This window comes from Dipodomys merriami, unplaced genomic scaffold, assembly GCF_024711535.1.
Source record: "Dipodomys merriami isolate MVZ:Mamm:240054 unplaced genomic scaffold, mDipMer1.0.p SCAF_31, whole genome shotgun sequence".
NCBI classification, from domain to species: domain Eukaryota; kingdom Metazoa; phylum Chordata; class Mammalia; order Rodentia; family Heteromyidae; genus Dipodomys; species Dipodomys merriami.
The window spans coordinates 1,826,291-1,847,592 of record NW_027204604.1 but is presented as its reverse complement, the minus strand read 5'-3'; positions in this window follow the sequence as shown (position 1 = coordinate 1,847,592).

Here is a 21,302-nt window from a genome sequence, read left to right as displayed (position 1 = left end):
TTGTGTGTTCATTCTGGGCATAGGAAACTCACATTTCCAGTGACCTTTGTTATCTAACTTGAGTCATATGACTAGTTCTGACCATCAATGTTTTATGGGAATAATCTTTCTCACCTTCAGGTATGGCACTTACAATGGGGACACAGGTGGGGAAGACAATTCTCTAAAGCATACCCCATCAAGATGAAAGCAAAGGAAGTCAATAACCAGAGAATAACTGGACAGACTTCACTTCTGATGAGGTGAGGGCAGAACTAGAAAAACATTTAGGTGACTCCTGAGGATATCAGTGCAAAAATTAATTTTCAAGTCCCAGTACACACAAGAAGATCCTCATGAAAGACTAACAAAACCATATGCAATAAGAAATGTTAAAAATAAAGAAAAAGTTGATAGCTATTCAGAGACCTGCACCAAGAAAGAGGAAATTGATAATCAAGGAGTATGATTATCACTATCACCACATTAGCACATCAGTATTATCTCCCGTTGGTCATTTTCAGCAGTGTGTTCATTGGGCTTTACTCTGTTCTCAGGCAGGGAGAGGAGAAAAGGCTTTGGGTCAGGTGAGGTAGGAGGAGAGTGCTCAAGTTAGTAAAGTCTTCCAAGTCTGTCTCTTGTTATCAAATCTTCCCCACACTCCTGCTTTGGAGGCAGCCCACTTTGTAACAAGAACTGGCTTTGTTCTTGGCATTCAGTCTACAGAGTTAGAGTCATGTTTCCCATTTTTCCTGTCTGGAATGACTACTTGTGGGCCACAGTGCCCTGGATTACAGTGTTGGGTTGGATGGTCCCATGTGGGTGGTTTGCATCCCTCATCATATATTGCTTCAATAACTTCCAATACCTTGCAACTATGTACAAAGTTGGCATGAAGCAGCTCAAGGAAAGCTATTGAACAATAGGGAATTGAGGCAGGAAGGTAGAAAGAGGTAGAGATGGTTGTTCTGAGAAGAATTTTGTATATGCCTATATGAAGCGCCGTAGGGGAGCCTCTTGTTGCAATTAAAACGTAACTTAAAAATGGAGAAATGAATGATAGGAAAGCAGGGATCACTCTATTGAGAGCAGTGAGTGTCCCTGTGATTGAGGAGGATAGGAAGGGAGGGAAAGCAGATGACTATGGTTGCAGTAGTCAGTTTGCATGTATGAAACTAAAACAATGACATCCATTAAAAATAGTGTGAAACCATTACAAAGGGGATTGGGGGAGTGACGTGGTTGGCAGACTGTATGTATGCAGGGTGGAAATGTTACAGTGGAACTCCTTTGAGACAGGCTGATAAAAAGATACCTGAGTTGCTTTCTCTAAGCCTGGGGCTTGAAGTCCTTGCTCAGAAACAACCTAGGAGTTTGAAAACCGTTCTAGGTTTTAGTACTTTTTAGGTTTTAAGGACATGAATAAACACTTCCGTGAGCTCCTTCTGTATGATCCCTCAGAAAACTTCCCAAGTCTCTGAGACCTGGTTGTGAACTTCAGCAACCAGCCCATAATGTTCCCTTTCTGTCTCATCTCCTCCACTGCCTCAGTCAGCTTTTCCTCAGTAGAATGACACACACGAGGTGATTAATACATAATGAGAAAAGGGTTATCTTGGCTCATAGTTCTGGAGATTCCAGTCCAAGATCAAGTGGCCCCATTGTTGTGTGCTTCTGGTGGGGCACCAGATGGCTAAGCAGGGAGTGAATGATAGGGCAATCTGCTTATGATCTGCTTATGCTATGAGCCAGGAAGAAAGAAAAGGTAGGAGGGGTGTGTGTGTGTGTGTGTGTGTGTGTGTGTGTGTGTGTGTGTGTGTGTGTGTGTGTGTGTGTGTGTGTGTGTGTGTGTGTGTGTGTGTGTGTGTGTGTGTGTGTGTGTGTGTGTGTGGAGAGAGCGAGAGAGAGACAGACAGACACACAGACAGAGACTAAGAAAGAGAGACCAAGAAAGAGCAAGAGAAAGAGACTGAGACACAAAGAGCGAGACAGAGACTGAGACAGAAAGAGAGAGAGAAAGGCTAGGCTCAGGTTCAAGCACTGATGACTCCCAGTATCTTGTGAGTGTTTGACTTACCCATTCAGGCCTAAGTGCCACAGTGTTTTTGGCTCCTGGTGTTTGCATACCATGCCTATGGAGAGTTGTCCCATTACATTGAGGCACGTGTGCCTAGAGACAAGTTCTGAACACCATCTCCAAATACGGAACACAGCTTCTCCAGGAACTACCTTCACATGACCTTCAGCCACAGGACAAAACAGAGAGGAAGAATTGGACCTATGAAGTCTTCTTTAATGAAGCTTTGTGAGAGACCGACATGCATGTTTGCTTCTAAGAACAGTATCTGAGACTTCTCCACACATCCCCGAGGTTACTCGGCTTAAAGAATTATTACAACACAATAAAGGAGTTGAGACACCCTCTCCTTTACTCAAAGTCCTTCATGTGACATCCATCTTTGCACTGCCCTTGATTTTAAAATGAACACATGTATGACATATAATACAACATTTATAAATTAAGGAAATCCATCTCTTTTAAGTAATATTCTTTAAATCTCCATTTCTGACATTTCCAACTATTTGCACAGTAACTGTAATAGGCGTATATTTTGGAAAATAGTGAATAAAATCTGACAAGCTATCTGGGGAATCTGAATGTATAATTGATAGGAGCATAAATTAATATGATTAGGCCTTTATTGGGTGCAGTGGCTGCCAGACCTTTAAAAAGGGGCCTGGAATGAATCACGGCATGGTCTCCGTGCTGATAGACATCAATATGTAATGTGGATTATCGCAAGCTTTCTTATGTGGTCTACTTATGACAGCACTGAGCCTAATTGAAAATTTTATCTTTTGGTTGCATACAGACACTTTTGGCTGGTCACTTCCTTTGGAAAGAATAGAAAACCAGGTGATTAAAAAAATCAAGGCCTTCAGTGAAGATCTGAATAAAAATAACTTTATAAAGATTTTAGAAATGTGTGCCTTGTAAAGCCTTTTTGGAGAACCTGACTTCTTGAAACTGCTCTGCTTTATGATTTTTTTGTTTTATTTTATTTGTTTTCTTCTTCTTATTATTATATTTAATTAGTTGTACAACAAAGTTGTCATTTATCAAAGTAGTTTATGAACACAATATATCTTGATCTATGTCACCCCTTTCAACATTCCTACCCACCCCTCCCCACCCCATCCCTTCCCTCACCCTTCTTCATTTTGTCAAGTATGCATTGGATTCTTGACTACATTCTCCCCCTCTTCCCCTTCCCAAGCAGGCATGTAAAAGTCAAAGGACAGGAGACAGAAGATACTATCACTTCAGTGGAAATAGACATTTCTTCATAAAGTCATGGCTAATCATTTAGGCTTTTGTGATACTGTATAAAGCCATTTCTTAATGGCTCTGATAAAATGTATTCTTTTACAGAATCACATTTATATTTCCATCAGTAACAAAATTACAATGCTATATTCCTTCCACTAAAAAATAGAGTTTCTTTGAAACAGTTAGTATCCCTGCTCATGTTTATTCTTGTTTATGCACAGTTTTTCACTGTCTGTGTTAGGTTCTATCACCAGAACTAGAAGACTAATGCTGTTGCGATATTTGCCCAATGTTAAATTTCAGAGATCAAAGTATATGCATCTATAATTTTCCAGAACTTTATTGTTTTACAGAATATAAAGAGTATTACTCACATTTTACATCTGCCCTTGGCAGCAATAAGCTTAAGATGTGAAACGAGTTCAATATGAATTTGGGGGACATTTGTGTACTGCCACTAGAAAGGTCAGTTTCTCTGATGTACTTTGTGATAAAAGTGGATGTTGATATCTAGGGACAAGACAATGAAAACTAATGGGGCATAGGAACTTTCTTGGTGACCTCATGAAGCAATTTATGGTCCTTTTACCACCCCTCATCTGATGTTGTCATAAAAATGATCTTTTAATTAAATATAACAGGAAAACTCTGCACCTCATTGGACCATTTTTAATCCTGGTGAGTTAACTTTCATAATAACCTACCTTCCATAGGCAGCAACAGTTTTTACTTTTTTGTGGTGCTGGGGTGGCAACAACATTTTCAAAAGTGTTCCGGGGAATCACACTTCTAATACGAGCTACATGGGAGTCAGAGGTCTGAGGTTTATGGTTTAAAGCCAGCCTGGGCAGGAAAGCTTGTGAGACTCTTATCTTTAACCATTAAAAATTTGAAATAGAGTTGTGGTTTAAATGATAGAGTTCCAGATGAGTAAAAAAATAAAAAACAAAAAACAAACCTAAAGGATAGCACTCTGGCTCTGAGTTCAAACCCCAGTAACAATACACACAGACACACACAGACACACTTACAAACACACACACACACACACACACACACACACACATGTTCTAGAATGCTTTAAAAATATGACCTCTTTTTAAATATATCTACATAAGAAACTAAAGAGCAAAAAGAAATATTTCTTCCTGTTGAAAGATAGCAGACCATCCTGAAAAGATGATTAGACTTTGAGGAGAAATGGCTAATCCCTTACTAAGGCATCTGCCAGAAACTTCAGTAAAAATTTCATTTCACTTAATGCTATCCTTGTTCTTGCAGTTTGTTTTCCAATTTTGGATTTGGTACTATAGTGTTCTGTGATTGTGGGTGCATAGTTCCGATCTCAATGTCCTCCTGAAAGTGGAGTAAGAGAGAAAAAGAAGGGACCAGGTGGTCTCTACCATCAATTTAAAATGTCTGTAAAAATAAAATGATGAAGACAAAAAAGATAAAAGCAGATCAATAATAGAGTATGTATTGCAAGTACCCTGGCTTATCTACTGTCATGGCTTTTGGAGACATATATCATCAAAATATGGCTCCCGCCACTCACAAACTTGTAGTCTTATGTAGGAAAATGATGATAGTATAAAAGATAAGTGCATTGGGAAAAAGCAAACAGAGCAATGGAAACAGAGGAGGAGGCACAACTCTGCAATTAACCTGCTTGAATTCTATCTTTTTCTACATCCATGCCTATTTGTTTGTTTTCTTTTTTCTCTTTGACACAAAGAAATATAAAACATCTTGTATTTTGGCTGTGATAGTTAATCTTATGTATCAATTTGATTGAGCCCAGACAACTGTTCAAACATTACTTCTAGTATGTTTGTAAGGGTGAGTATGGAAAATCTATACATTTGAATCCGTGAAGATTGCCTTCACGCATGTTAGGTGACACCCTGAGACTCCATGAGACATGGACTAGAACAGAACACAAAGAGGAAGAATTTTCAGATCTCTTCCTTGAGTTGGAATATCCATCTTCACTTCTCTTTGGACATTGGTTCTACTTTGCAAGCAAGCTGGATCAGATGCAACACTTTTGCAAATTGTCTTCCTGGTCCTCAGGCCTGTTGGGCTAGTATTGGAGCTATGTCATCAGTGTTCACAGATTATTCTCAACTCTCTAGTTTTAATAATCAGCCGGGCGCTGGTAGCTCACGCCTGTAATCCTAGCTACTCAGGAGGCTGAGATCTGAGGATCGCGGTTCAAAGCCAGCCCAGGCAGGAAAGACTGTGAGACTCCTATCTCCAATAAACCACTAGAAAACCGGAAGTGGTGCTGTAGCTCAAGTGGTAGAGCACTGGCCTTGAGCTGAAGAGCTCAGGGACAGCGCCCAGGCCCCATGACTGACAAAAAAAAAAAATCATACAAGTCAATTGCAGTAATTACTATCCTGGCAAAAACCACACACATGCATAAGTGCACACATACACAAAGCTTACAAACACACACACACATACATACACAAACACACACACACACACACACACACATACACGCCACTTATTGGTTCTGATTCTTTAGAGAGCCTTAGCAATTATATTAGTAATTGGAAAGCTTTAACAAATTTATTAATAAACAGGATGATAATATTTCAAAACTGCATTTATAAAGTTACTGACAAGTCCATTAACTTGGCATTGTGTCTTTCAATCTTCAGAGCCATGAAATTCTAACAACCCAAATCAACATCCTCTCCATTTCCTGTGAATAAAGGAATTGCTCCTGCTCTGGGTTCAATGGCCCAAGAATTAAAATCAAGTAGGAAGCTGCAACCTCTAGCTGTGGCCACTCTTTTGGAATGTGAATGCTAATGACAGTACCTTCAGCACAATCGATTACTTTTCTCTCAGAAGAATGACAGGAAAAGGATTTAAGAAGGAAAAAAATACTTTTCAGATTGTTCTGTTTTCCACACTTGCTGGTTCAATTCTTTCCCCAGTTTTGATTAGACTTGCTTCGTGAATACCTTTACAATACAGTACTTTGAGTATGTGCTGCCAGAAGTATTGTCCCTGTCTTATTTTTCAATGTCTCCTTGGAATTTGTGTCATCAAATCTAAATTCCTTTGAGAGCATATAATCCACTTATGGTTTAACCAATGCCTATTTGTCCTTCTTCCTATCCTATCACTTTCTACCACAATTACTAGGTTTCAGCCAAGCTAAGTCACCTGTAGGTCTTTAAAAAAAATGTTACCTTCTCTAATGCCTTCCCCAAGTGGAATGACGCCAGCCTACCAATTTATCATGATCAACTAAAGGTTTACCACTGGAGGCCAGTGATGCTGTATGGCTCCTGACAAGACAGGTGTAGGATGGAATCCAGGATCCACTACTGACTGGCTGCATGACCCTGAAGGAAATGCTTAAGTAGCTTACCATCAGAATCTTTACCAGGAAAACGGGATACTACTTACTTACTTGAAGGATTATAGAGAGAATGTATGTAAAGGTTATAATACAGTGCCTGACACTAAAAAAGAAACCATCTTTCCATGCCTTCCCCAACTCAAGGTGAATAGTCTATCAGCCATACTTCCAGATACTGGTCATTATTTGAATGTCTATCTCTTTTATAAGTTCTGCTCAATTTGTGTCTCCCACATGGAAGGTTCAGGACCTATATTCGAATGAATTAATGACAAAATGGAAAGCTACTACTCTTGCAAATGTAGATGAAAGTATACTTTTTCTACACACTTCAAATTAGGAAGGATTCATGATGGTACTCTATAGCACATTAGCAATCTTACATTTATTGGAAAATTGACTTTCATTATTCTTCAAGAAGAGGAAAGCATATAGAATTTTACAAATGGCTTCTTTTACTTAACACAATATTTTGAGATTCAAACTGCTTGTTGTTTGTACTTACAGTTTGTATATTTTTTTGGTGAGCACTATTGTCTTGTACAAATATTCCATAATTCTTGTGATTTTTGTGTCAGTTGAAAAATCATTAAAATTATTTTCAGCTTTCAGTTATTATGATAAGACTGCTGTGTACATTCATGTACAACATTTTGTGTGAGATCTATGCTATCATAGGTAAATATCTGGGGTTCTTTCCATAATTCCCCATTGAAGAGAAGGGTAAGCCAACTACTTGATAGGCTAGCTTGAGAGAGATTGGGAGCATGCTCATTTAAATTGGGAGTTCTACGGAATTTGTTTTATGCTTTCTCTGATCCTCCCCATATAATAATGCTATAGCTGTGATTTTCTAGCTGTTGACTGACTGGGATGCTCCATTTAATTCAGAAGGGTCTAATGAGTCCATTTGCTTCTATCCCTGAACTTGATTTTTTTTTTGGGGGGTCCGGTCATGGGCCTGACTCTGGGCCTGAGCGCTGTCCCTCAGCTCTTCAGCTCAAGGCTAGCACTCTACCAGTTGAGCCACAGCGCCACTTCTGGCTTTTTTTTTTCCTGTGGTGCTGAGGAATCAAACTCAGGGCCTCATGCATGCAAGGCAAGCGCTCTACCACTGAGCCACCTTCCCAGCCCATGAGCTTGATTTTTTTAAAATCATATTTTCCAATAAGTTAATGATGAGCATTTCTATCCCTTTACCTTTGCCATATAATGTTACCCAACCAAGGGACTGAACAGACTAATATACTCATGAGTCCCAACCCCACTTAAACTTGTAACAAGGGTCACACAATGGGGCAGGGGTAGATCAGGGGAATCTTAGGGACCCTATTAGAATTTTGCCCACATAGTACCATATAACAAAGGATAAAGACCTACTTATTCAGGCAGAAAAGCAACAATAAAATATCTGTTTATTCAGGAGATTGTTAGGTGTAGACAAGCAAAGTATAGATGGTTATACCTTTAAGGAGTCCAAGGAAAAATAGACGCTACTTCAACTATTGGTTTTGGAAATCACCAATAATGTAAATATTAAAGCAGAAACAGATTATTGTTTTAAAGCTTAATATTTTCCATTAAATCAACAGATCATATTTATATACAGATAGTCATTGTCTACTGTTGAAAATGTTTGCCCACATTCTCAATATCTCTGATATTTATGTATCTCCCTGTTTTACCTTTCACAGGTGTATTCCTTATTTCTGTTTCCTCAAAATCTTGTACTATTTATCCTAAGACTTCTGAATCTATTTTCATCCCAAATTATTCAAGATGAATAATTTCTGGGTCCCCATGTGTTCAACCCAGTACTTGGCAGGTTACTGGGAAACAGGTTACAAAACATTATGAAAGTTCAAACTGTAAGCCAACTTCTTGCAGACTGATGACTCATGACCTGGCTGAATGTGCAGGATCTGCTGAGCAGAGTTTCTCAGGTGAGTGTTCCCAGGCAGGAGTCCTTTAGGAGTCTGTCAGCTCTGTTAAAATGAGTCCTAGCCACTTCTTTGGGAGTGACCGCACATCCCATTTTCACTATTTATGCTTGTTGTCCTAATATAATTATGCACTACGTACCTTTGACTTTCAAGGGTTCCATTTTGGAAAACAAGTTCCACACTCTGCGATATATAGCAGAATACTTTCTAAACAACAACAACAACAAAACCCAAGACTTTTCTGGGTAGTTATAAAATTCAAACATAGTTTGTGTGCAAAAATTTAAATTCTGGCACATTTGTCTCTCTGCTTACTGCATTCCATTTTATAGGCTGTGAATTTATTTCCATAGCTAAATTAAAGGTTTGATAGCTAAAAAAATAAAAACCTTGAACCTACTGATAAGTTTTTCTGTCTATTTAAACTAAGATAACTAAGCAATATATGCCAGTATAACCTAGCACCACCCTCTAATTCTATTGTATTATGATAGATTAAAAATGTTGTACTATGGTTTATAGGTGGCTTGGAATTCCAAGACATTTAGGGATCATAATAAGGTTGACAGAGAGAAAAGGGAGGGGGAGGAAACAGAGGGAAGTCTACATATATATATATATATATATATATATATATCCATATGTATATATGTATGTATATAACATTGAGACAGAGGTGGGTGACTCTGGTTAAGTTGTTTCCTTGAACAGGTCATTTAAGCAGTTGAATTATATTATCAAACACTCAGAATGTAGAAGCATCAAAGAAATCAAGTAAAATCTAATAGCTAAAGCAATATTAGTCCAAAATTCAACTGAATATTTCCCTTCCCACCTTGTTTAAAAAAAAAACACCTTGTCCTTATTGGACTACATGCTTGCTGGAGAAGGCAAATGAAAGATGATATGTCTTGAGGTGTAGAATCAGGACTGACCACTGATTTTTACCAGAGTCAGGATCTGAATGGAAGCAAATTATTTTATTGAAAATATAGTTTTAATAACTGTTGGAGTAGGTTTCAGGCATTTGCAAAACCTGTAAACTGAGAGACAGAGAGAATGAGAGACAGAGACAGAGTTACACAGACAGAAAGAGACTGAAATAATAACAAATGCTCTTACACAGCATACATATCACAGTCCTTTACTTGGAGGCTCTTTCTGTTCCTATATTCATATTACAAATATGGCTATATTACTTGATTAAGCTTGATACTTTTCTTATAGTTTACATCCACATAATCAACACAACTTTTGGGAGAATGGACATTTTGATAACTGTCATTGGTACTGGGATCAATGCTTGAGAATCTGTAATTGGGAGCAAAAATTACTTGAACAGTAGTATTTCTAGCTCATTCTAAATCTATAAACACAATGCTTTATTATTTGGTAGAAAAGATTCATTTTCATGAGCCAGTTTCCCCTCCCCCCCCAAAGCTCCAGACAATTACATATTCATTGCTGTCCTTAAGTGCTCTCAGTTACACAGGCTCCACGTAGTATTTCAACACGAGGTTAATTGCAGCTAAAGAAAAGTTTATGATTAGTCCAGACAGGTACTTTTCTTCATTGTCAAATGCCATAAATCCATTAAATTCCTATCCATCTTGTCATCTTCTCCTTGAAGACTTGGCTATATGACCTGCAATACTAGTTAGGTTTCGTGATTATAATTGTGATTGGCAGAGTGCTTTCCAAGTTGCAATAAATTTTGCCATAGGCAGAGAGGGATTTTGTACCATCCCAATTCCACTGTGAAATCTGAATATTTTAACTCTCTTCTTACCAGAGAAGGACTTCACTTGAAAGAAAGAACCCACACAATGAATGGGAAAGCTGTGATTTCAGGGAAAACAAAATAAAAGAACTGTTACTAAACACTTTCCCTAGACACTGATGGCTCACACCTGTAATTCTAACTACTCAGGAGGCTGAGATCTGAGGATCTCGGTAGAAAAGGTCTTGAGATTCTTACCACCAATTAATCACAGATAAACAGAGGTGGGGCTGTGGCTCAAGGTGTTAGAGCACTAGCCTTGAGCAAAAATACCCAGGCCCTGAGTTGAAGCCCCGTGAAAACCAAAATAAAAGGAATACTTTTGCAAAATAATATGCTTGATAGGAAATGTACTCATTACCTTGCTTATGTAACTGTAACCCCTCTGTACGGTATTCTTACAATAAAAAACATACAAAAATAATTTGACCTTGTGTTTACAGATTTAGAATCTGCTGAAAATACTATAGTACTACAAAGCTTCACTTTACAAGGAGAGACCAGTTCTGGTGAGCAGAACATACCCACTTCTACAAAAGTTTTGATAGACAATTAAGTGAACATTTCAGTCATAATGAAGGGATCTAATTATGGTTCATTCATCTGGTTTTAATAGTTGTACTAATTTATTTTCAAGAATAAGGTTTGAAGTAGCTTAGAGCTATGTTGCTTTTTCCCCCTTTTTAATTCTTCACCAATGAAGCAAACAGCTTTTTTTTTTAAACTTCATTTTATTTTAGAGAATTCTAAATCTTTTCGATTTTTTTTTCAGAGCCCAAGAGAACCGTGGACAGGTGATGGGAGCTTTTATTAGTGGACAACACTTTTTCTATACTTCATTTATTGATTTTTCCAAACCTCTCACAAGAATCTCTCACCAGAAGAAATTTCCAGGGACTCTGTGGTTCACGTGTGTAAGTGTGCATGCACTTGTGTGTGTGTATGTATGAACAAGGTACGCATATGCCTGTGATACATGTGCTCCTCCTTGAAATTTCTGTTGTTGACATGCTGGAAAAATTGATCATATAAATTATTTCTGCCCCCAAGTACTTTAACTTGGATGGCCAGCACTTACTCAGCTGGCTACCATAGGTCTCCCTGTCCTTGGCAGTGGTACAGGGGTAATATTTTTTATCATGGATGAGCAGCTCTTGAAAATTTCTCCAATGTATTAAGCATGAACAAGCCTTTCTTCGACATCAAGCTGGCGTGTCTTCTCTTCACGTTTATCTCTCTACAACAAATATATTTATTGAGGCCATTATGAGAAAAATCTCCCTCTCCATAAATGTTTGTCTTCCCCTTTGTCCTTTTTATAGGATCATGAAGAAATGATGGAGGGTCATGGTATGTGTTGGTGGGGGATAGGTGGGTATGATTTTATCCCTGGAATTCCCTTTCACTATACTTTAGCAGTTTCTTTCAAAATCTAGATAATGGGATATGATAGCTTTGCTCTGGGGCAAGAAATGGGCACAGTGACAGAACAGATAGCAGGTGGGACTTACAAAGTAAGTGGGAAAATGCAGTATTTTCTTTTTTTAGTAAGTTTTTTATTGTGAGAATACTGTACAGAGGAGGGGTTACAGTTGTGTGAGCAAGGTAATGAGTACATTTCTTATCAAGCATTGTTATCTCCTTTGTTTTTCCCCTCCATCCTTTCCTTCCCACAACTACACTCTCCCCCCCCCCACCTAAATTGTAAGGTTCGTTTTTCAACATAGTGTCTTGTACATCTCATTGTTGCAATGGGTCAACCTGTATCCCTGTTTAAACAATTTGTTTTTTCCCTTCTCCTCCCCAAATTATAGCACCGCCAAATACAGTGAAAACAGGGGTTATTCTGTGGGGAGTTGTGGTTTAAGTCACAAGTTGGTTTCACCAGTTACTGTCTAATGGGATTAGAGGCATAGTTAAATTGGTGGAGTACCAGCCAATTAGCAAAGCATTAGGTCCTGAGTTCGAATCCTGGTCTCATAACACGCATGCAATAACCAACCAGTGGGTATCTAGTGTCTTAACTATTCATCTTCCAGCCAAATTGCTACTTTATAGAAATTTAGCAAATTATGAAATTCATCTAAATATACTCAGGTATTATCTAATTTTTCCAAACCTATTATTGTTATAGCCACAATCAATGCAAAAGTAGTTCTCCTAAGAGCCAGAAGAGGGATATATAGGAAATATTGCTCAAATGGGCTAATATGTCTATAGTCACGGTTTCTTTGTCCATCACTAAAATAACATTCAGAGCATATTTGATTGCTACTGATGCAGGGCCTTATCATTTAAGATTCAATGGAACCTGAGGTGAGGTAGCAGCTGGACACTACAAGGATGATCTTTCTTACCTGTGCCTTTAGACAGGTAATGGAAAAAGCCATTGCTACAATTGTTCCAGCCAACCTCTGCTCCCTTTTCTGTAGCGTTCCTTGATCATCTGCAGTGCTTCCTGAGTATTAATGTAATAGCTGGAGGAGTGAAGCAAGGAAAACACATCTTTCCAGCCAGCTCTCTGCCACTACCTCACATCATTCCCTGTGAGCCTTGGGTAGCTGAGCAAGAAGAATCGTAGCATGAAATATACCATTATGATAATTTACCAAGTAAAAATGGGGGTAAACTTCCCGTCAAAACTCATGTGTATAATTACAAGCCATCAGGTTCATAAACAGGACAATCTAAGCTTTTTTTCTTTTTGGATGGGGGAGATATTGCTCAGAAAGAAATGACCAGACACATTTCTATTGTTCTCTCTTTAAATAAAATGAAAGAAACCTGGCTGAAGAAACCTGGGAATAGGATAGACGAGCCCCAGTTGCTGCTGCTGCTGCTGCTGCTTCAGTTTCAATAGCAGGCCTATTTCTAGGGAAACGTAAAAGGATCTTGTTGTAATCCTCTGGCCTTTAATGTATAACTACACTTTTGCATTTGAAGACATGAGATCAGACACTAAGCCCTAGTAGGGCTTCTCTCTTCTATTTTGAAACATTTTGCCATATCAAAATAACAAACCTATTCTCATTTCCCCTCGAAACATCATAATTGCTGCTTTTAATTTTAGATACACACTCAACTTAATTCATCTTAATTTAATGACTATGTACAGTGGGAGGGAGAGACTGAAGTTCAACAATTTCTTCATGTTTCTGTCATCATTTTCTTTTTCTTTTTTTTTTTTTTTGGGTCCGGTCGTGGGGCCTGAACTCTGGGCCTGGGTGCTGTCCCTCAGCTCTTCAGCTCAAGGCTAGCGCTCTACCACTTGAGCCACAGCGCCACTTCCGGCTTTCTTCTTTTTGCTTATGTGGTGCTGAGGAATTGAACCCAGGGCCTCATGCATGCAAGGCAAGCACTCTACCACTGAGCCACCTTCCCAGCCCCTGTCATCATTTTCTAACCAAATGACCACAAAACTTTTCTTTCCACAAATGGTTCTCTTTTCAAAGACTACTGGTTACTACACACTTGAGATTTATCTGTTAATATATTGTAAGCACTATTTTTTTTATAATTAAGTGTTCAAGTAAATGATTTGAGGTTAAATATACACACTTGTATAACCAACAACTTAATCAAGATATAGATTATTTCTGTCAATTCATATAGTCCTCTTTGTCCCCTTTCCAATCTCTTCTCTACTATCTAAAATAACTGGTTTAATTTGTATCTCCACAGATGACTTTTGTCTGTTCTTGAACTTTAGACAAATATACTCACATAATATACACTTTTATGGCTCTCTTTTTAAAAACTTAATATGTTGTTTTAGAGATTTATCTATGTTGTTGAGTGTATGAACCCCTTACATTTTCTTATAGCTATGTAGAATATACAATTCATTAGTTCTCTAGATAAACATTTGGTTTCTTTACAGTGATTGTTTATTACAAAGAAAGCTGTTAAACATAGTATTGCAAAAAATTTTTTTTGGTAGATGGAATTTTGGCATCTTTATTACACAGTTAGCAGGCCACAGAGAGCCAGTTGTTACAAAGTCCTGCAGCCCCCAAATACACATCACACAGTAAGGAAACAGGCCAGAGAGGAAAGAAAGAACAAAAACAATACCAACAAACCAATTCAGCCCCAATGGAGAGCGGAACTGAAACACCATGACCAGAGACAAGCCAGGAGACGGGATAGGACAGGATTGGGGAGACATTCGTGGCATGGCGTCCGCAAAATCTTTTATTGTGGCAATTGTTTTTCATTTAGTTGTATGGGATTGACCACTTTTGATCGTGGGTTGTTTTTTGTGTTGTTTTTTTGTTTTGGTCAGTTGTGGGGCTTGAACTCTGGGCTTGGGCGCTGTCCCTGCGCTCTTCAGCTCAAGGCGAGCCCTCTACCGCTTGAGCCACAGTGCCACTTCCGGGATTGATCACTTTTGATAATAGGCTAGGTAAACTTTTATATGCTAAGAAACTCAGTTTTTCTGAATTAGTTATATTGGTCATAGTTTCCCATATCCTTACCAAAAGACTTTCTGTAATTTTTATAAACACTGTGCTTATAGTCTTTATAATTCCAACTATTCCTGTAGGTGTGAAATGGTAGGCCATTGTGACTTTTATTTTGGATAGCCCTAATAGTTCATAACTGGATTAATTGCATATACTTATTGGTCATTTATTTAAGCTTTTGTAAAATGTTCAGTATATTTTTTCCTGGATTTGTCATAATTGATTTGGAGGATTTGTAGCTTTCAGATATTTTTTTTTATCTGTGTGATACCAATATTTTCCTCATCAATCTGTAGTTTACCTTTTCATCCCCCCCCTCATTTTGCTGATGAACAGAAATTTTAATTTGGGTAATCCTTTTGGTAGTTGGAAACCAAAATGAGGAAGTAACACAATCTTTTCTAGAAGCTTAAGTATATTTGTAGAAAAATCCTAAAAATCAACAACAAAACACACCTTATTAAACAAATAATGCGCTCAGCAGGACTGTGGTATGCAAGTTAAGTTCCAGATATATTAAAGGGCAATGTAGTTCTGCATATTAACAAAACTAGTGGAAAAGTAAAATTTCAAAGTTTCAATTTACTGTAGCATCAGAAGACATGAGTTGTTTTGAAATACTTTTTAATGACGTGTAGTGTGCCTCAGACTATAAGTGTTATCTAAAAGGAATTAAGGAGCCGGGTGCCCAAGGCTCATGCCTGTAATCCTAGCTACTCAGGAGGCTGAAATCTGAGAATCATGGTGTGAAGCCAGCCTGGGCAACAATATCACAGACCCTTATCTTCAATAAACTACTTGGAAGAAAAAGCTGAAAGTGGTGCTGTGACTCAAATGGTAGAGCTCTAACCTTGAGCAAAAGCAGCTCAGGGACAAGGTCCAGACTGGGAGTTCAAGTCCCAGAAATGGCAAAATAAATAAATAAATAAATAAAATATAAAAATAAAAAGGAATTAAGCAAGGCTTTAATAGAACCAGAGATATAACTTGTCAAGAATTTGGAAGACTTGAGTGTTGTTAGATGGCATTCCTTTGGAAATTCTAAGGATACCAATCTAAATCCCTTTGTTCATTTTTATTTAATAATAAAACACACTAGTTTTGTTTGAATTCTTTAGACCCAAACCATGAAGTGTTTTCTAATCAACAAGATTCTAAAAGTCATATAGGAATTCAAATCTTGAAAAAGGGCGAAATTTGGGAAGCTTGCTATACTTGATTGACTCCAAAACCTGCCACGAATGGCAAGGGTAATCAAGGTAGTGTGGAATTAATGTTAGGTAAAGTTGAACCTGTCATTAGAAGACCACACAGCTCACAAATGCACATATTTTTAAGTTGGTTTTCAGCAAACATGCTCAGTTTACTCAAGGTAGTAAAGGAAGTTTTGTGGATACATGGAGCTAAAAGGAAAACAAGGCGGAGATCTATGAACTCTAAACTTCGCATCCCATTGTATACAATTTGTTTGAGATGATTTGTATACATGATGTTAAATCTATAATTATGAAGTTTCTAGGGGAATTGACACATAAAGATAGCACAATGGTTACTGTAGTGAAACATATAAACATAGCTATCCTCTCACAGAGTTATCCTGGTGTGTGTTTGTGTCAGCAATAACTAAAACCCACTAGGTAAGAATTCCAAATACATGTAATATAATACGATGCTGTAGTCTTCATATTAAAAATTAGATACCTGAAGTCACTCATATTCTGTGATCTGTAGCTCTCTTTCCTGCCCTACCCCTCCTCTGATAAGAAGTTTTATTTTCTATCTCTGTATTTTTAACATTTTAAAGAGAATACACACACACACACACACACACACACACACACACACACACACACACACACACACACACATATCAGATCATGCAAATTTTTTTTTTTGGTGCTGGTCCTGGGGCTTCAACTCAAGGTCTGAATGCTGTTCCTGACCTTTATTGCTCAAGATTAGCACTCTACCACTCATGCCACAAGCTCTTCTTTAGGCTTATTGGCTGTTAATTAACGAAAGGAGTTTTTTAGATTTCCCTGCTTGAGTTGGCTTTGAACTGTGATCCTCAGATCTCAGCCTTCCTGTGTAACTAGGATTTCAGATGTGAGTCACCAAGGCTAATCTATGCAGCATTTTTACTTACGTATAGATTAATCTTTTGTTTAATGTCTTATATCGGCATCATTTGTTTTATATATAATACATACTGTGCTATCTATTGTATATGTAACACTTGCTGTATTTATATACACATATATAAACACACAAATTTTTTTTTCTTTTCAAGAATATGTCACATTTTTCTGTTTCTTCGCACACAATAGGAACTTCATTGTATGCTAGACAATAAAAGTGTTACAATTTAAGGAGTCTGGGTTACTTATTCCACTAGTTTTCCTTTTTATTTGTGCTACTAGGACTTGAACTCAGCATTTCTCACACTTGTAATACAATCACTCTACTGCTTGAACAACGTCTCTAGCCCTTAGGGCTGTTTTTGTTTTTGAGATCAGGTCTTACTTTTTCCTCCTATTCATGCTTTCTGTCATAGCTGGTATGACAGGTACATGTCACTTGTGCAGTTGTTTTTCATTTTTTCCTATAGAGATGGGATCTTAAAAACTTTTATGTCCAGACTGGCCTGGAACTGTAATCCTCTTGATCTTAACTCAGCCATCATATATAGCTAGGTGACAGGTATGAGCCGAATAGGAACATTAATCCTCCTGATCTCCCTCTCTCAAGTAGCTAGAGTTACTGGCATGAGCCACTAGTGCCTGGCTATTTATCTTTTTTTTAAGTGAACTATATTTTGCTCTGAGTGATCTTTTTGTGTTTTCCAGATGTTCGGTTTATTTGATAGGTTTGGTTAAGTTGGAACATAGTCCTATAGTTCCTCATCCCTGATATTTGTTTTTAAAGTGTGGGGTCTTGGGGGCTTCAAATGGACCCCTCATGTATTTGGCACAGTCTTCTCACTCAGGTTTGATCAGAAGTTTCCCATACAGCCCCAAGTCTGGTGTGACTGCTTAGGTCTCAGTCCCACAGAAACAAACACCTACTAGAACTCACGGAGTTCTTGCCCAGTGAATGCACATTGCAGCACACAGCCAAGAAGCTCTAGAGAAGCTCGAGATTCCTAGGTTCCCCTTCCCAGCGAAACTCACTTCCCTTTCCTACTCTGCCCCCGAGAGTTGCAGCTTCTCGAAGCCTGCCATTCTAACGTTCTGCTGCCTCTTTAGCGAGGTGAACCTCTGCTCTACTTGGCCTCTCTTCACCACAGCAAGAATGCAGGCAGAAGGCCAGGGCAGTCACCGGGTTGCTCTATGTGCGTTTATTGTCTCCAGGGTTGAAGTTCTACTCTGCTTGCTGCTCTGTGCTGGAACATGGCTGTTTCATTCCTATTGTCTAAATCTGTAGTTGTTTTCCTGCAGGAGTTCAAGTCCTGTGTCAGTTACCATGTCACTGCTGGAAGCAAAAAAAAAAAACAAAAAACAAAAATAAAACCCCAAAACTCATTTTTTTTCACATTGATACAATGTCATAATTTTGTTTTTCTAGGGATAAGATGTATATCTAAATTTGAGATAAATATTTGAGATAAATACTTTATTTCTATTTGTCAATCCTCCAGAAATTCTGAAAAGCTTCTTGTGTCTGCTAGAGAACTGTGATCACCAGGTAGTGTGTTAGATTCTATGGCTTCATCCAAAAGAACAAGAAAATACTTGTTTCACTGAGATGTATTAATAACTAAATACTGAGTTTTAAAGATTAGTAAGCCGGGAGCTGGTGGCTCACGCTTGTAATCCTAGCCACTCAGGAGGTTGAGATCTGAGGATCGCAGTTCAAAGTCAGTCTGGGCAGGAAAGTCCGTGAGACTCTTATCTCCAATAAACCACTAGAAAACGGGAAGTGGTGCTGTGGTTCAAGCGGTAGAGTGCTCACTTTGAGCTGAAGAGCGCAGGAACAGCGCCCAAGCCCAGAGTTCAAGCCCCACGACTGACCAAAAAATAAAAAAAGATTAGTTTATAATATTATAATTTTGTGGTTATTTTGTTTAAGGATAGCTTAGAATTGATCAGAATCTTAAGGAACAGCCTCTGAGAAATGATTATATAAAACATGGTAATGAAATACTACCTAGCTGTTAACATTGTTACATGCCTACAGACTTTAAAAATATTCAAGTTATAATAGATGAAAAAACCTGAGGTCAGTTCTCTAAGGAAAAAGTGTATTTGGTTTGTTTTTGGCCCAAATCTGTCTCCAAACTAAACCATATTTCTATTAATAATTAAATATGATAGTTAAATGGCAGCTGCACTGGCAAGAAATGGTATTAATGGGAAAATCACATGAGATGATCTTCTAGGGTTCTGAACATGTTTTATAGCATGATCTGCCTGTTATAATCTAACATCTACTTAAGTAAAAATATATTATATTAAGCTGTACACTTCAGATTAGTGTTTTTTTAATTTTGTTGCATTTTTTTCTTTTTTTTCTTTTTTTTTTTTTTTTGGTCTGGTCGTGGGGCCTGAACTCTGGGCCTGGGCGCTGTCCCTCAGCCTTTCAGCTCAAGGCTAATGCTCTACCACTTGAGTCACAGCGCCACTTCCAGCTTTTTTTTTTTGCTTATGTGGTGCTGAGGAATCAAACCCAGGGCCTCATGCATGCAAGGCAAGAGCTCTACCACTGAGCCACCTTCCCAGCCCCTTGTTGTATTTGTTATACCAATAAAATATCTAAACATTGGCATGACATTAACCTCATCCTGTGACCACAAAAAAGACCTACTGTTTTTTCTCCTTGGTCCATGCTCCAACCTGCATTATATAATTAAGCCCCCTTGGAGTAGGAATTCAATATCCTGGTTGTTTTGCTGTGGAACTTAGATTGTAGTAATGCTGAAGAATGGGTGAACATTGAAGAAAATTCCAGAAGTACTTGCTAGTGAAGAATAAAGTAAAACCCCCCACTATAACTACCAAACCTCATAAGCCATGACCCAGCCTTCCCCTCTGACTTCATTTAATACTTCTTTAGAATTTCAGTTCTACTCTGATCTCAGGGATTGTGCACACGACTTCCCTCTTGCCACCAGACTCTGTGATGTCTGCCTTCTTTGCAATATCAATCCCAACTTAGCTTATCAACTTCCCTTCCTCCGAGGCTTTCCCCCCAAAATAGGAGAAAACTTTTCCAGGCTCACATAATTCTTATCACATGATTTTATTTCATTTTCTCCATCATGCCTGTGAACACATCAAATTATTTTTATAGCTGATTATTTATTTGGAATTGGTAGCTTTCTCTCCGCTACCAGCATACTGAGTACTCCTGGGAGCAGAGGGTCTGTCTTGTTTAATAGCATATCCCCAATTACTCACGGTTGGAAACGAATAGTGTTCAACGTATGTTTTGACTGTTTTTTTTTGTTTTTTTTTTTAATTTAATTTAATTTTATTTGTGAACATACTGTACAGAGGGGTTACAATTACATGGGCAGGATAATGCGTACATTTCTTACCAAGCATTGCACCCTCCTCCTTTGGTTTACTCTTCACATCCCTTCCCAGCCTCCCCCCTCCCCCCCAATCCCAATCCTTCTCCTTCCCCCCCTCCCCCCTCCCCCCCCCCTCCCGGCACCGACGTTGTAAAGCTCGTTTTGGACATGACAACTTGTACTTCTCATTGTTGCAACAGGTCCACCTGTATCCTTAAACAACTGGTTTTTCCCCATCTCCTCCACAAGTTATACTGACATCAAATATAGTGAAAGCAGGGGTTATACTGTGGGGGAGGGACATACAAAGCAACAAAGAGATAATCTTATAAATGCGTTAGAAACACATGCATGAGGATTTGTCAGGAATTACTATCATCACCACTACTGAGAATATTACACAGTGAGTCCTGACTTCCACATATCTGATGGAAGGCAGCATGAAGACTGGAGGATCTGCCTACCAAGAAGATATTCAGTTGATATTACCTTCAGTTGCACTATATCCCTGCTTACCTGCATATTCAGAGCTCAATGTCACAAGTATTTGCTGTGTATTCCTGTGTTTTCCTGCCCTAAGATAAACTTGGTCTTGTAATTAAACACTTTAATTTCCTTTTGCTAGATATTTTAATCTTCAAAAACATAGGGATAGTGCCACATGTCTAGCTTAAAAACGTTTTTTTAAATTCTGTGGCAGAGAAGTGCTTTTTTACATAAGAACATGCCATAATTAGAGAATGGTAAAATAACAATAATATAAATTATTGGCTTCCTTTATTAAGGGATTAAAGGGTAGGAACTAAAGAAGGAAGGAAAGGAAAGGAAAGGAAAGGAAAGGAAAGGAAAGGAAAGGAAAGGAAAGGAAAGGAAAGGAAAGGAAAGGAAAGGAAAGGAAAGGAAAGGAAA